The sequence below is a fragment of the Manis javanica genome, chromosome 7 (genome assembly GCF_040802235.1).
Source record: "Manis javanica isolate MJ-LG chromosome 7, MJ_LKY, whole genome shotgun sequence".
NCBI classification, from domain to species: Eukaryota; Metazoa; Chordata; class Mammalia; order Pholidota; family Manidae; genus Manis; species Manis javanica.
In genome coordinates this window covers 79,123,316-79,135,734 of record NC_133162.1, presented here as the reverse complement: position 1 = coordinate 79,135,734, position 12,419 = coordinate 79,123,316, and the positions used below count along the sequence as shown (strand labels likewise).

Here is a 12,419-nt window from a genome sequence, read left to right as displayed (position 1 = left end):
CACCTTTATCAATATTCTGAATTTCCAAATAGGGTCTATTCTGGGACTTTCTCTCCTATTCCACTGCTCTGTTTGTCTACTCATGCACTGATACCACACTGTTTTAATTATAGAGGCCTTATAGTTCATTTTCATGTCTAGTAAAGCTAGTCCCCCTCAGCTTTCCCTTTTCATTGCTTTCCTAAATATTCTTGCATTTTTGTTTTTTTCTGCACTGTATTCTTACTGAAAAATCATAACCTGAATTTAATGAGAAAACAGAGAAACCCAATTTGAGGGTAATTCTATAAAAGAATAGCCTAGTTGTCTTCAAAAGAGTTAAGGTCATGAACGAAAAAGAAAAATAAAGAAATTATCCAAGATTAAAGGAGCCTAATGAAACATGACAAGTGAACTATGTGCTCCTGGATGGAATTTATAAAAGGACACAAACAAGGGATGAGATTTGAATGAGGATTGTAGGTTAGATAATAAGTGTTGTGCCCAAAGTCACAAATCCCAGAAGACCACCAAGGAGCCAACACTGATGCAAAAGCAAAGAGCCTTTATTCGAGCTAGCTCAAACTCAATCTCTCATCTACACCAACACAGTGGCAAGATGCCAGAGAAAGAGAGCATGTTTTCCCCAGAACAAAGGTTTTATGGGTTTCCAGGGCGGTTTTGGGGGGGGAGGGGTGATGGCCGTGGCCCTGGCTGATTGGCTTTGGTTGTGGCTTTGGTCAGTTGGCAGGGTCCAGGGGTGGTGGGTGTTCTTGCTGACTGGAGGGGAGAGAGGGACTAAGCTCCGATTGGGTGAAATAGGATCCAGGTCCCGATTGGCTGAAATAGAATCTGGGAGCTTGCCCTTTCAATAGTGCACTGATACTAATTTACTGATTTTGATTGTATTGCATTTATGTAAATGTAAGTCCCGGGAGAGGAAATCCTGGAGCAAAATTCCTCTAAAACTGAAATCAGTCAAAGGGAGAAATAAAGTTTAAAACCTGTTTATTGCTTACAAACTGCACCCCAGGGTTATGGTCTCTCTGCTGCCCCAGAGGAAGCAAGCAAGCAAGCAAGCCAGCCCCTCCCTGTAAACTATCCGGGTTCAGACACACCCTTGGTTGCCCAGATAATTACCCATTGATATGGAGATGAACTTCTCTCCACCCCTGAGGATATGCAAATGAACTAAAGCCAGGCAAGATATTCTGGAAATGTTACAATTTTACCCACAGTAAGTTATAAATGTTTGAAGAAACTGGGTAAAAGATATATGGGAATTCTTTGTACTGTTTTGGTAAGTGAAAAACAAAACCTGAAATGAATTCAAATGAAAAATAAAGCATAAAAAGATAAGAAAAATTCAAATCACATATGTAAGGTAAAATCACGCCGAAATGACCAGGTGAAGAGGCTATGAAGGAGCCAAAAGTTTAATAGAGTGAAATCCAGGGTGATGTTCGCCGGACTGGTTAGTCACAGGCCAGAGAAGTCACACCAAGCAGGCAGGCAGTGAGTTTATAAAGAAGTTAGAGGGAGGGAGAGCATAGGTCTACAGTGGCACGAGGATTGGCTAGCCTAAGGCATGTGTCATTGGCCTTTACAGTAGACAAAGGACTAGAAAGTTACTACTCCTTTTCCAGGTTGGGAGGGGGCAGCAGCCGGCGATTTTGGCATATCATCAGGCCAGAATCTATTGGTCTCTTTCCTTTACTAGGCAGGGGTTGGGGGCTTTGCTGCCCCCTTTCCTTATTTGGTGAGGGCTGAGCTCATGTGACATGCTCACCCCTCCCTCCGGTGCCTCCAGCCTTACATTCCAGCCTTTTGGTTGTAATGGGCAGCGACTCAATCTGGCTACTTCCAGCTGAGGAGGGGCAGCATGGGCAGGGTTAAGGCTGGTGGGAGACTGGAGGAGGCTTGGAGGGAAGGGGCGAGTACTGATGTTCCAGCATCATCTTGTGCACCTCTACCGTCCAACCTCTGTATCAGTGGCCAGAGGGTTCAGCAGATATGTTGTCCTTGTCTCTCAGGACAGACATATCCAGCATGATTACCCAGGCTTTGGCCCATCCAGTATTGTTGTCTCGATGATGAGCAACAGACTGAGACTCGTTTGTAGCAGGCAGCCTGGATGAAGGAATGGAAAGACAAGCATTAGGTGGGACAAGAGGGTATGTTTCCTTGGGGATTTGGTGGAGGGTCTGGTACCCAGCAAATGGTATTGCCGAGTCCTCCTGGGCAGCCAGTTTGGAAATTTATTAACATTATAGCAGCCCAGTATAATTGGTCTCCCTGCTGACAAGGTACTTTTTGAAAGTAGCATGTCTGGGGGACCAATTGGTGTAGTTGGAGCATACCCAATATGACACACTGGTTACAGACCCAGTTTGCCAAAGCTGGATGGGTCATTGTGCCCAGCACCAGTGCAAGTATGGCACAAACGGAGGGGCCCTGTCTCTCTAGACCTCCACCTATAATGACTGGGCGCTCATTTGAGCCTGGAGATGTGGCACCATGGGGAGTGTCCCAATAGCTTGGTGGCTGTGGGAGTGGTAAGATTCACCATGTATGGTCCCATCCACCATGGTTGGAGTGACCGAGGTTGGAGTTCTTTAAGAAGGACTTCATCTCTTGGCTGCAGAACCTCTGTGGTTCCTGGATCCAAGGGGGAGGTGGGTTGAGGCAGGAACTGGTCTGCATGTACCCTGAGGAGATGTCTTAGGAGTGAGAAGTAAGGTAGGTAGGAGGCTACAGGGGGTGGAGTTATAGGCAGGCCTGTGTTTAGAAGGAAGGGTCTACCATACATTAACTCAAAGGCACTTAGTCCGGTGGGTTCCCTAGGGGCTGCTCGCAATCAGGTGGGAACAATTGGGAGTAGGTCTGGCCAGGAGGTCTTTACCTCTAAGGAGAGTTTGGTAAGTTGATCCTTGAGAAGGCCATTGGCCCTTTCCACCTTACCTGAGGATTGAGGTTGATAGGGTATGTGTAGTTTCCAGGAGATATTTAGAGAGTCAGCCACCAGTTGTGTGACCTTTGAGATGAAAGCTGGTCCATTGTCTGACTGGAGCAATGTCGGGAGGCCAGAACAAGGGATGATGTGTTCCACCAACGTCTTTGCCACCACTGACGCAGTCTCTTGGAAGGTAGGAAAGGCCTCGATCCAACCTGAAAATGTATCAACAATGACCAGTAAATATCTGAACTTTTTGTGTCTAGGCATGTGGGTAAAATCAATCTACCAATCCTGTCCAGGTAGCACTCCCCGCAGCTGGTGGAAGGCCGCACGGCGTTTGAGGACGCCTTGAGAATAAACATGATGACAGGTGGTGCAAGCCATATGTACCTGGTTAATGGTCTTTCGGCACCCAGGTGGGGTGAAGATAGGGGAGAGAAACCTGTACGTAGCCTCTGGACCAATATGGAGGAATTGGTGAACTGTAGATACGATTTCCCTGGCCTGGGCCTGTGGAAGGGCTATCCTGTCTTTAAGATGTATCCATCCCTGTTGTCCAGCCATTCCGTCCTGGTCTAAAAGTTGTTGTTTTTCCTCTTTGGAATAATTAGGAGTTATAGAAGGGGAGAGAAACAATACTGGGGAATAATCAGGACCTGAGGTTAGTTGTCGAGCAGTAGCATTGGCTAGAGCATTCCCTTTAGTGACTGGGTCGGTATCTTTCTGGTGTCCCCGGCAATGAACAATAGCTACCTCCTTGGGTTCCTGTAAGGCCTGGAGTAGGTAATGAATTGTTTTACCATTTATAATTGGGGTCCCTTGGGTAGTGAGGAATCCCCTTTCCTTCCAGATCATCACATGGCTGTGTGCGATTAGGAAAGCATACTTTGAGGTGGTGTAAATGGTTACCTTAAGACCCGCCAACAACTGTAAGGCTTGGGTGAGGGCTGCTAGTTCTGCCTTTTGGGAGGTGGTCCCCATCAACAGGGAAGCTGCCTCCACTATTTCTTAGGAGGAGGAAACTACCATGTTGGCTGCCCACCTGCACCCATTTGAATCCCTGACTGAGCTTCCATCCATGAACAGAGTTAAGTCCAGGTCAGTGAGAGGCATGTCCTGGAGACCCTCACGTGGGAGTTGAACTCAGTGCAGGAGTGGCTGGGCATGCCAGATGAACTTGTGGGAGAAAGGAGGGTGGTTGGGTGTAATGATGGTGACACCTGTAAAGTTAACTGGGGCTGTTCAATAAATAGGAGGTGAAATTCCTGCACTCATGATGGGCCGAGAGAGGGCAAAGATTTGTGGCCCAGAAGGTCCTGTAGATGATGAGAAGAGTATACAGTTATCACCTGTAGGAGGGCTAGTTTCAGAGCTTCTTTGGCAAGGCGCACTGCCGCTGCCAGGGCTCTAAGGCAGGGTTGCCACCCCTTAGCGGTGGGATCCAGTTGTTTTGACAGGAAAGAGACCAGTTGGTGTCTGGGTCCTACTGGCTGGACCAGCACCCCAGTTGCTATTCCAGTCTTTTCTGTAGTATATAAGAGAAAAGTTTTGTTAGGGTTAGGCAGCGTAAGTGGGGGTGAGGAGAGGAGGGCATTTTGCAGTTCTTCAATAGCATGGGCCACTGCTGTAGGAGAAGTGAGTGGCCCAGAGGGCGTTTCTTTGGCAGCAGCATACAGAGGCTTGGCTAATAAGGCAAAGTTAGGGACCCAGTGCCAGAAAAACCTTACCAGTCTGAGAAATGACAAGATTTCAGCTCCTGAGGTGGGTGGTAGAAGAGCTGTAATGGAGGCTGTTCAGTTCACCGTGAGTTCTCTGGAAGGAGTTAGGGCCACTCCAAGGTGGGTGATTTGTGGGGTAGATAACTGAGCTTTAGATGGAGAGACTTGATATCTCCGCTGAGCCAGAAAGTTTAGGAGGGAAGCCGTGTCTTGAACAGAGGCCTCTTTGGTGGGGCTACATAGGAGGAGGTCATCGACATACTGGAGGAGAGTACTGACTCCCGTGTCATGATGGGACAGATCTTCTGCCAGTGCCTGTCCGAAAAGGTGAGGACTGTCCCTGGAGCCTTGAGGGAGGACCGTCCAAGTTAGTTGTCTAGTTCTACAAGTGTCTGGGTCCTCCCAGGTAAAGGCAACCAGTAACTGGGAATTGGGGTTTAAAGGGATGGTGAAGAATGCATCCTTAAGGTCTAAAACTGTAAAGTGGGAGGTGTCTGAGGGAACCTGAGACAAGAGAGTATAAGGGTTAGGGATGACCAGGTGAAGAGGGACTACAGCCTCATTGATTATTTGCAGGTCTTGAATGAGTGAGTAGGCCCCCGATGGCCTCTTGACTGGAAGGATGGGAGTGTTACAGGGAGAATTAGTCAGTACCCGAAGCCCTTGGGAAAGAAGACTGGTAATGATAGGTTGGATACCTTTGCGATGGGCTTGGGAAATAGGAAATTGGGGCCTAGAAGGAAAGGAGGATGGGTCCTTGAGGCGGATGAGGACTGGAGCATGATGGCTCACCACTACAGAAGTAGAGGTGTCCCAGACCATTGGGTTAATGTCAGTCGACGGTACAGGAGGTTCTGCCGAGGCCTCAGGGCCACAACTTATACTGGCTAAGGCAATGAGTGAACTGGGTTGGGGATGACTAAGTGGCAGGGAAATCGAGGCACCAAGCTTGGATAGGAGGTTCCTCCCTAACAAAGGGATGGGACAGGACGGGATGACTAGAAATGAGTTGGTAAGAGAATGGCCCTCAAACGTGCAGGCTACCGGACCTGTCTCTAGAGACTTAGAGGGGATTCCCATGACACCTACGACTAAGACCTGGGAAGGATGTAAATGCCTGTGAAAGGAAGGTAAAACAGAGTAGGTAACCCCTGTGTCCACCAAAAAAGAGACAGACTTACCTGCTACCCACAGCGTGTCCCTGGACTCAGCAAGGGTGATAGGGGTGTTTGAGTCCAGGCAGCTTCAGTCTTCGAGTAGGCCTAGCAAGTCTGGAGGGGAGTCCCTCATGGGGTCTGCCTCCCGCAAGATCCTGTTGCGGCAGGACGACCTTCCCCAGCCGGGCCTTCTACCTTCCAATGACCTCTCTTACAGCAAACTGGGCAGGGTTTAGTCAGCTTATTGGTCGGGTTGGGGTATCTCTTTGCCCAGTGGCCTTCCTGGCTGCACCGGAAGCAAGATCCCAGAGGCTCATGAGCTCTGGACCAGTCTTTGGTGTGATGAGACCCCTGTTCTGTCCGTTGTAGGGCTGCCGCGAAGGCTCGGGTCTGGGATGCCATCCTCCTCTCATGTTCTTCATCATGGGTATTAAAGACTTTAAAGGCCATGGTTACCAGGTCATGGAGTGGAGTCTGGAACCCATCCTCTGCCTTTTTGAACTTACGTCTTATGTCTGGAGTTGACTGGGTAATAAAATGAGTAGCCAACACCGTGGGCCCCAACGATGAGTTGGGGTCGAGGCCAGTATGTAATGAGAGAGCCTTGGTGAGCCAGTTAAGAAAACAGGCTGGGTTCTCTTCAGGTCTCTGAGTAATCTCTCTCAGCTTATCATAATTAATGGCCTTTTGAGCCATCTTATTCATACCTGCCAGTAAATACTTGAACATTTGGTCCCACTGAGTTCCCCCATCTTGGGTATTATAGTCCCATTGGGCATCCATGAGAGGAACTGCCTCTGTCCCAATTGGCTTGGCCTGATACAGGTTATGTTTCTTGTTTACACAATGTCGGGCGGCGGAGGTAACACAGTCATATTCCTCAGAGGTAAGAGTGAAGGTTAGGATAACATGTATATCATGCCAGGTAAGTTCATAGACCTGAGTTAGGTAGTCAAACTCTTTGGTATAAACTGTGGAGTTCGAGGAAAAAGTGCCCAGGTGTTTCTCAATCTGGGATAAGTCTACTACAGAAAAAGGGGCATGAACCTGGACAACCCCTTCTGCCCCTGCAACCTCTCAGAGAGGGGCTACTTGTTGGGCCTTTGTTTGGGGCGGCCACTGTGCCTTGGATCTGGTGACTGGAGGGCTATACCAACTGGGCGCTAAGGGCGGCGTGGGCACATAAGATGGTGGCAGGGTGGGAACAGGAAGTGAAGGACAAGATGGTGGTGCCACCAGAAGAGGAGGACACAAATGGGGAATGGCGGGAGTAGGGAGGGGTGTAGGGTCGGGAGAGAAAGGAGGCGGGTCTGTGCTGGGAGGAGTCTTATCCATGGCTTCTGGAACCAGAGGGCGGTAGGAGCCTGTTCTGGTGGGGAAAGAGGGCAGTGAAGGTAGAAGGAGAGGGGGAGGGGGTAGCACGGACACCAGAAGAGCAGAGGAGCAGGGAGATGGCATGGTTGAGAACAAAGGACCTAATGATGGAGGCGATGCGTGTGAAGACAAGGGACCTAAAGATGGCAGCGACGCAGGTGAGGACAAAGAACCTAAAGATGGCGGCGACATGAGGGGGAGTGGATCGCGTGCTGAGGGAGATGGGCAACCGAGGTCCACCAGCGGATCTGAAAAGGAGGAAGGACTGGGCAGAGTAAGAGGCTGACAATCCTTAACTGGAGATCGGGCCAGGAGAACCTGGGTCATTGAACACTTAATGTAAAGTTAAGGGCAGGAGTGCAGTGTCCAAAAGGCCTGGACATACGGGACTTCAGACCACTTCCCAGTTTGGTGACAGAAGTTAGTTAGGTCGGTGAAGAGGCTAAAATCAAAAGTCCCCTTTGGGGGGCCAGTGAGATTGATTGTCCAGAGGATACTGGGGCCAAGTCTGAGAACATAGTCAGACCAGTTTCCATTTACAGATCTCCTCCACTACATGTAGGGTCACCAGATTGGATATGAGATACCATAGAGGGGTTTGGGCCTCCAATTTAGAGGACTGGTTCCCCATGTCTGTTGCCTGTTTCCCGGAGCCCCTAAACTGGCGAGCCAAGCATCCCAAACTCGCTCAGGTTAGGAGGAGACAGGGAAGTATCGTACTCTTCCCTGGAGATCTGGGAGCCCAGATGAGGACAGGCTTTATGCCTGGAGAACCTGGACGTAGCTATGATTTCGAAGTTAACTGAACCAGGTGGAGACAGGACTGGGAAAACAGACTAGGAGAAAGGAGGGACTCACTGAATCGCTGTCTAAGGTGTTGAGAGTAGGCGGAGATCCTGGATCAGGGAAGGAGGTGTGGGAGCTACAGATGGCTGGCTGGAAACCTGCACCTTATCTCCTTCCCAGGTTTTGGCACCAGCTGTAAGGTAAAATCGAACTGAAATGACCAGGCAAGGAGGCTACAAGGGAGCCAAAAGTTTAATAGGGCACAATCCCGTGCGATGTTCGCCGGTCTGGTTAGTGACAGGCCAGAGAAATCATGCCCCGCAGGGCAGGCAGTGAGTTTATAAAGAAGTTAGGGGGAGGGAGAGCATAGGTCTACAGTGGCACGAGGATTGGCTGGCCTAAGGCACGTGTCATTGGCCTTTACAGTAGACAAAGGACTAGAAAGTTACTACTCCTTTTCCAGGTTGGGAGGGGGCAGCAGCCAGGGATTTTGGCATTTCATCAGGCAGGAATCTGTTAGTCTCTTTCCCTTACTAGGCCAGGGTTGGGGGCTTTGCTGCCCCCTTTCCTTATTTGGTGAGGGCTGAGCTCATCTGACATGCTCACCCCTCCCTCCAGTGCCTCCAGCCTTACAATATATAGCAATTATGTGTAATGAATATACTCTACAAATACATATTCATTATAACCATTTAAATATATAGATTATATGTTTATATTTTTAAATATATATAGATATATTTATGTATATATAAAGCCAATCTCTTTACCAAATGCAGGAGATTCAGATTTGCAAATGGAAAGAGTGAAGTATATGGGTGAGTATAACTATCCTGATGTGGGAGTATTTCCAATAGTAGCTTAGGTTTAATTAAACTATCCCTTCAAGAATTGGACTCATAGGAGGGTTGCAATGTTTCCTGATAGATGTAGCAGCCACTTCTGACAAAGATTTTCGTTATTATTTGAGGGTGCAGGCTGAATGCCTGACTTATGATGTATTTGAGTGAGTAGCTGAGCCTTGGGGAGGTAGGTGTTAAAAGAAAAACAAAGGATTGTTGGTTAAACTGAAGATTTCACTTGAAGACCAACAAGTTGACAAATAATCTCTTAGATGTTGAAGCATGTATTTTCCCTGAAAAATATGCATCTTTTCTGGCAAAATCTTGTTTCAGATCATATTATTGAGAGAGAAACTGAGATAAATATTTGTAAGTATCACTTAATGTCTTACAGTATCAAAAATCTAAAGACATGCCACTGATTTAAAATTCCAACCCTTGTAACTATTTAAAAGATTGTGAACTTTTCAAAATGCACATGAATTTAAGTTTTATATACTATAAGATGGGTAGACTTTTATGTATTGTCAGGCATGGTTATGGCAGTGCAAGAATTCTCTAATGTGAACAACTTCAATAAAAGACATAACTGAAAAACACTTGAAAAGGTCTATGGGAGAAGGGCCAGTAAAGCAAGCAGGATTAAACCACAGAAGTGGAGTTCAAGACGGCACCATCCCAGGGGAGGCAGGAGGGGTTCTGTCAAGAGCACGGTTATCATTCCTGGGCAAGAGCAGGGATTGCTTTACCAGACTGGAAGAAAGGGTTTGAGGGAGCACAGAGCCTGTTGTTTCTGTTTGTCCTGCATTGCTTCTCACTGTTTTTGGTTAACAGTCCCACTGTTAGAGACACACTTCTTTCCATTCTGTGTAGTCTTGGTAGAAGTACTAATTAGAGGAGTGGGAATGTAACCTAAGGAATGCCAGTTAGATTCTATTTGTCTTAGGAATTTGAAACTTGAAAGGAGAAACACAAAGGCAAATGATTAGAGCTGAGTCATTCTGATGACAGTGGCTCAAAGGACGTCCTGAGTTTCTCTAGTTATGCTCTTCCCAAAACCTGCCTGCTTAGCTGTTCCTTAAGTTCTGTAAGCTTTGTACTATCTTTACAAAAAATTGTATTTTGTTTGGGTTTCCAGTCAAATTCTGTTTTGTGCAAATAAAGAACTGTGTGAGATACGGAAAGTGTACACACAGAAACCCTTTAGGTACTAGGTGAGAAGAGGAAGTCTGTTTTCTCTCACAGAGGCAGGTGGGTTGGATAGCTTGAAAAATGTGATGAAGTTATCGAAGGGAGCTGATCAAGGATAAGCATAAAGATCAAGGATAAGTTAAAAGACTGCTAATCAGTGCTGAAGGTCCAGCCAAATTTGCAGAATATGAATTTGTGGTTATTTCTTTCAGGAACTTAGGTGCAGAAAAGGAGAAAGGGCATAGTTGGACTGATTTAAAGTTAAGAGCTGGTTAAGAGTATGTGTCAAAACATAAAGTGAGGATATTAAAGGGCTGTCAAGGAAACTGAAGGCTAAATCATGGGGTGTAGGCAGCACAGGCAAGGAAATGAAGCTAAAAGTGGAAAGGAGGGAAAGGGGGCATTAAGAGACTGAGGCTTGGGTTAGTTGAGAACAGACTAGGGAACAAGAGAGAGATCTGAAAGTTTAAGAGGCTTCTCTATAGATTTAGAAGTAAGAAAGTTTCAGGTGGTAAGATCCAGGTGCAGGTGATGAGGAGCTTTGAGAAGTGGGATATAGATTAAGGTTGTTAAAGCACCTTGAAGCCAAGGTCATCCACACAGCTACCGAAGTTGCCCATGATGATGTTAGATAACTTGATAACTCGTTCACCTCAAATTTCCTGATCAAATTCTGAAGTTTTTGGATTTGGGTTTTTTTTTAATAGTGGGATGTCAACATGTTGATTTGAAAAATAAATTTATGTATGAATATATAAATTCTTATGAGTATTGCTGAATGTTTTTTATCATTTTAACTGTACCTCTAGGAGATACTCCTATGCAGAACTTTAAACTACATTTTTGGACAATGTCATTATCCATAGTTGCATACACTTTATTTTTTAAATTTAAAAATTATTTATTTTTGTGAAGTGATTTTATTTTTTAAATTTAAAAATTTTTTATTGAAATGTAGTTGACATAGTTGACATACAATATTGTATTAGTTTCAGGTGTACAACATAGTGATTCAACAATTACACTACTAAGTATTCACCATTGTAAGGGTAGTTACTTTCTCTCCGTATACAAAGTTATTATAATATTTTTTACTATATTCCCTATACTGTATTTTTTAAAATGATTACTAGGAGGTTGGTAGATGGCAACTGAAAAATGTAGTTCCCTTATGAAAGGAAGACTAGCTACACTGTAACATAACGGCTAACTGTGCCGGTTCTTGGTTCTGCGTCTTTGCTGACTGTCTAACCTTAGTTATCCTCCCCTGAAGTTACTTATCTTTTTGTGCCTCAGTTTCCTCAACTACAACATGGGAATAATAGTACCTACCTCCTAGGGTCACTGTGAGAAATAGGATTTAAATAAAATGGGAAATACTGAGCACTTCATAAATGTTTGCTGTTATTAAAGGGGAGACAAGATACCTAAGTAAATGGCAATACAAGGTAATCCTTTGGTATTACATATGAAACATATAGAAAGTAACTGAGGGGCACATAAACTATAGTGGGGATAATCAAGGGAGTTTTGTGGTGATAGAGGCAAAAACAAAGAAGTCCAAGAGTTAGACAAATGGCACAGGAGAAGTGGTCAGATCTGTTGAATGCCCATGGTATGGCAGGCACCGTGCTAGCTGTTATACAAATATTACCACATTTACTATCACATCCCTGCGGATAATTTATTTGTCTTTCACTGCGGAAAGCTCAGGGAGGTTCGATAACTTGGTCTTGGGCACAAAGGCATGGGACGAAATTGGGATCTTTACTTTAAAAAGTAAGTTTAAGTAGCACAAGAGGGACTCAGCAGAAGGAACTTCAAGAAAGTGTGAGATAAAATAGCTGATCATTGAGCATAGTGGGCAGCTGGGAGAGTTGAAGATGCATTTGCAGGAAGGGATCAGATTACAGGGTTTTTGCCCGCCGTATGAGAAGTCTGGACTTGAATCCCTGGGAAATGCCAAGGGAGTAAAGTATTTTAAGTAGGCCCCACAAAGTGAGTTGACACTAAGCATGTTACCAAAAGCATGACGACGGTTAGATAGGTCATTCCCAATTTACTGAGCACCTGTATACCGGCTCTGCGACAGGCAGCGGAGGTGCAGCATGGAAGGGGCTCAGCAGGGGCGAGCTTTTCCTCCAGCCACATCGCCGACGTCTAAAGCCCGACTGGTTCCACAAGTGCCCTTTGCGCTCCTCGGGACGCGCGGGGCTGGCTGTGTGCTCCAAAGGCTGATGACGGCGCAGTCATCTGCGCTCTTCGGTGACGTGTGACTGGACCGACCCCACCCCTCTAGCGCCCTCTTGCGTCCGAAGCCTTCCGTTCTCCAGCTTCGCCAATCCAGCTTGTATGCCGCCTACCTCCCGTCCCCAGCGGAGGCCGCAGCTGCCTTCCGGCTGCGCCACACGCCCGG

General features: G+C 46.4%; 1 long non-coding RNA gene across 1 annotated transcript; it reads right to left on the bottom strand.

The window, feature by feature from the left end:
- Window positions 1-362: 362 nt before the first annotated feature.
- On the bottom strand, window positions 363-12,418 carry LOC140850444 (uncharacterized). Its single transcript, XR_012133290.1, has 4 exons — window positions 12,074-12,418; window positions 4,285-4,460; window positions 2,941-3,147; window positions 363-2,109 (listed from the first exon to the last, which is right to left on the bottom strand). It is a non-coding gene; the product is annotated as an uncharacterized lncRNA (long non-coding RNA).
- Between the last annotated feature and the right edge of the window lies 1 nt (window position 12,419).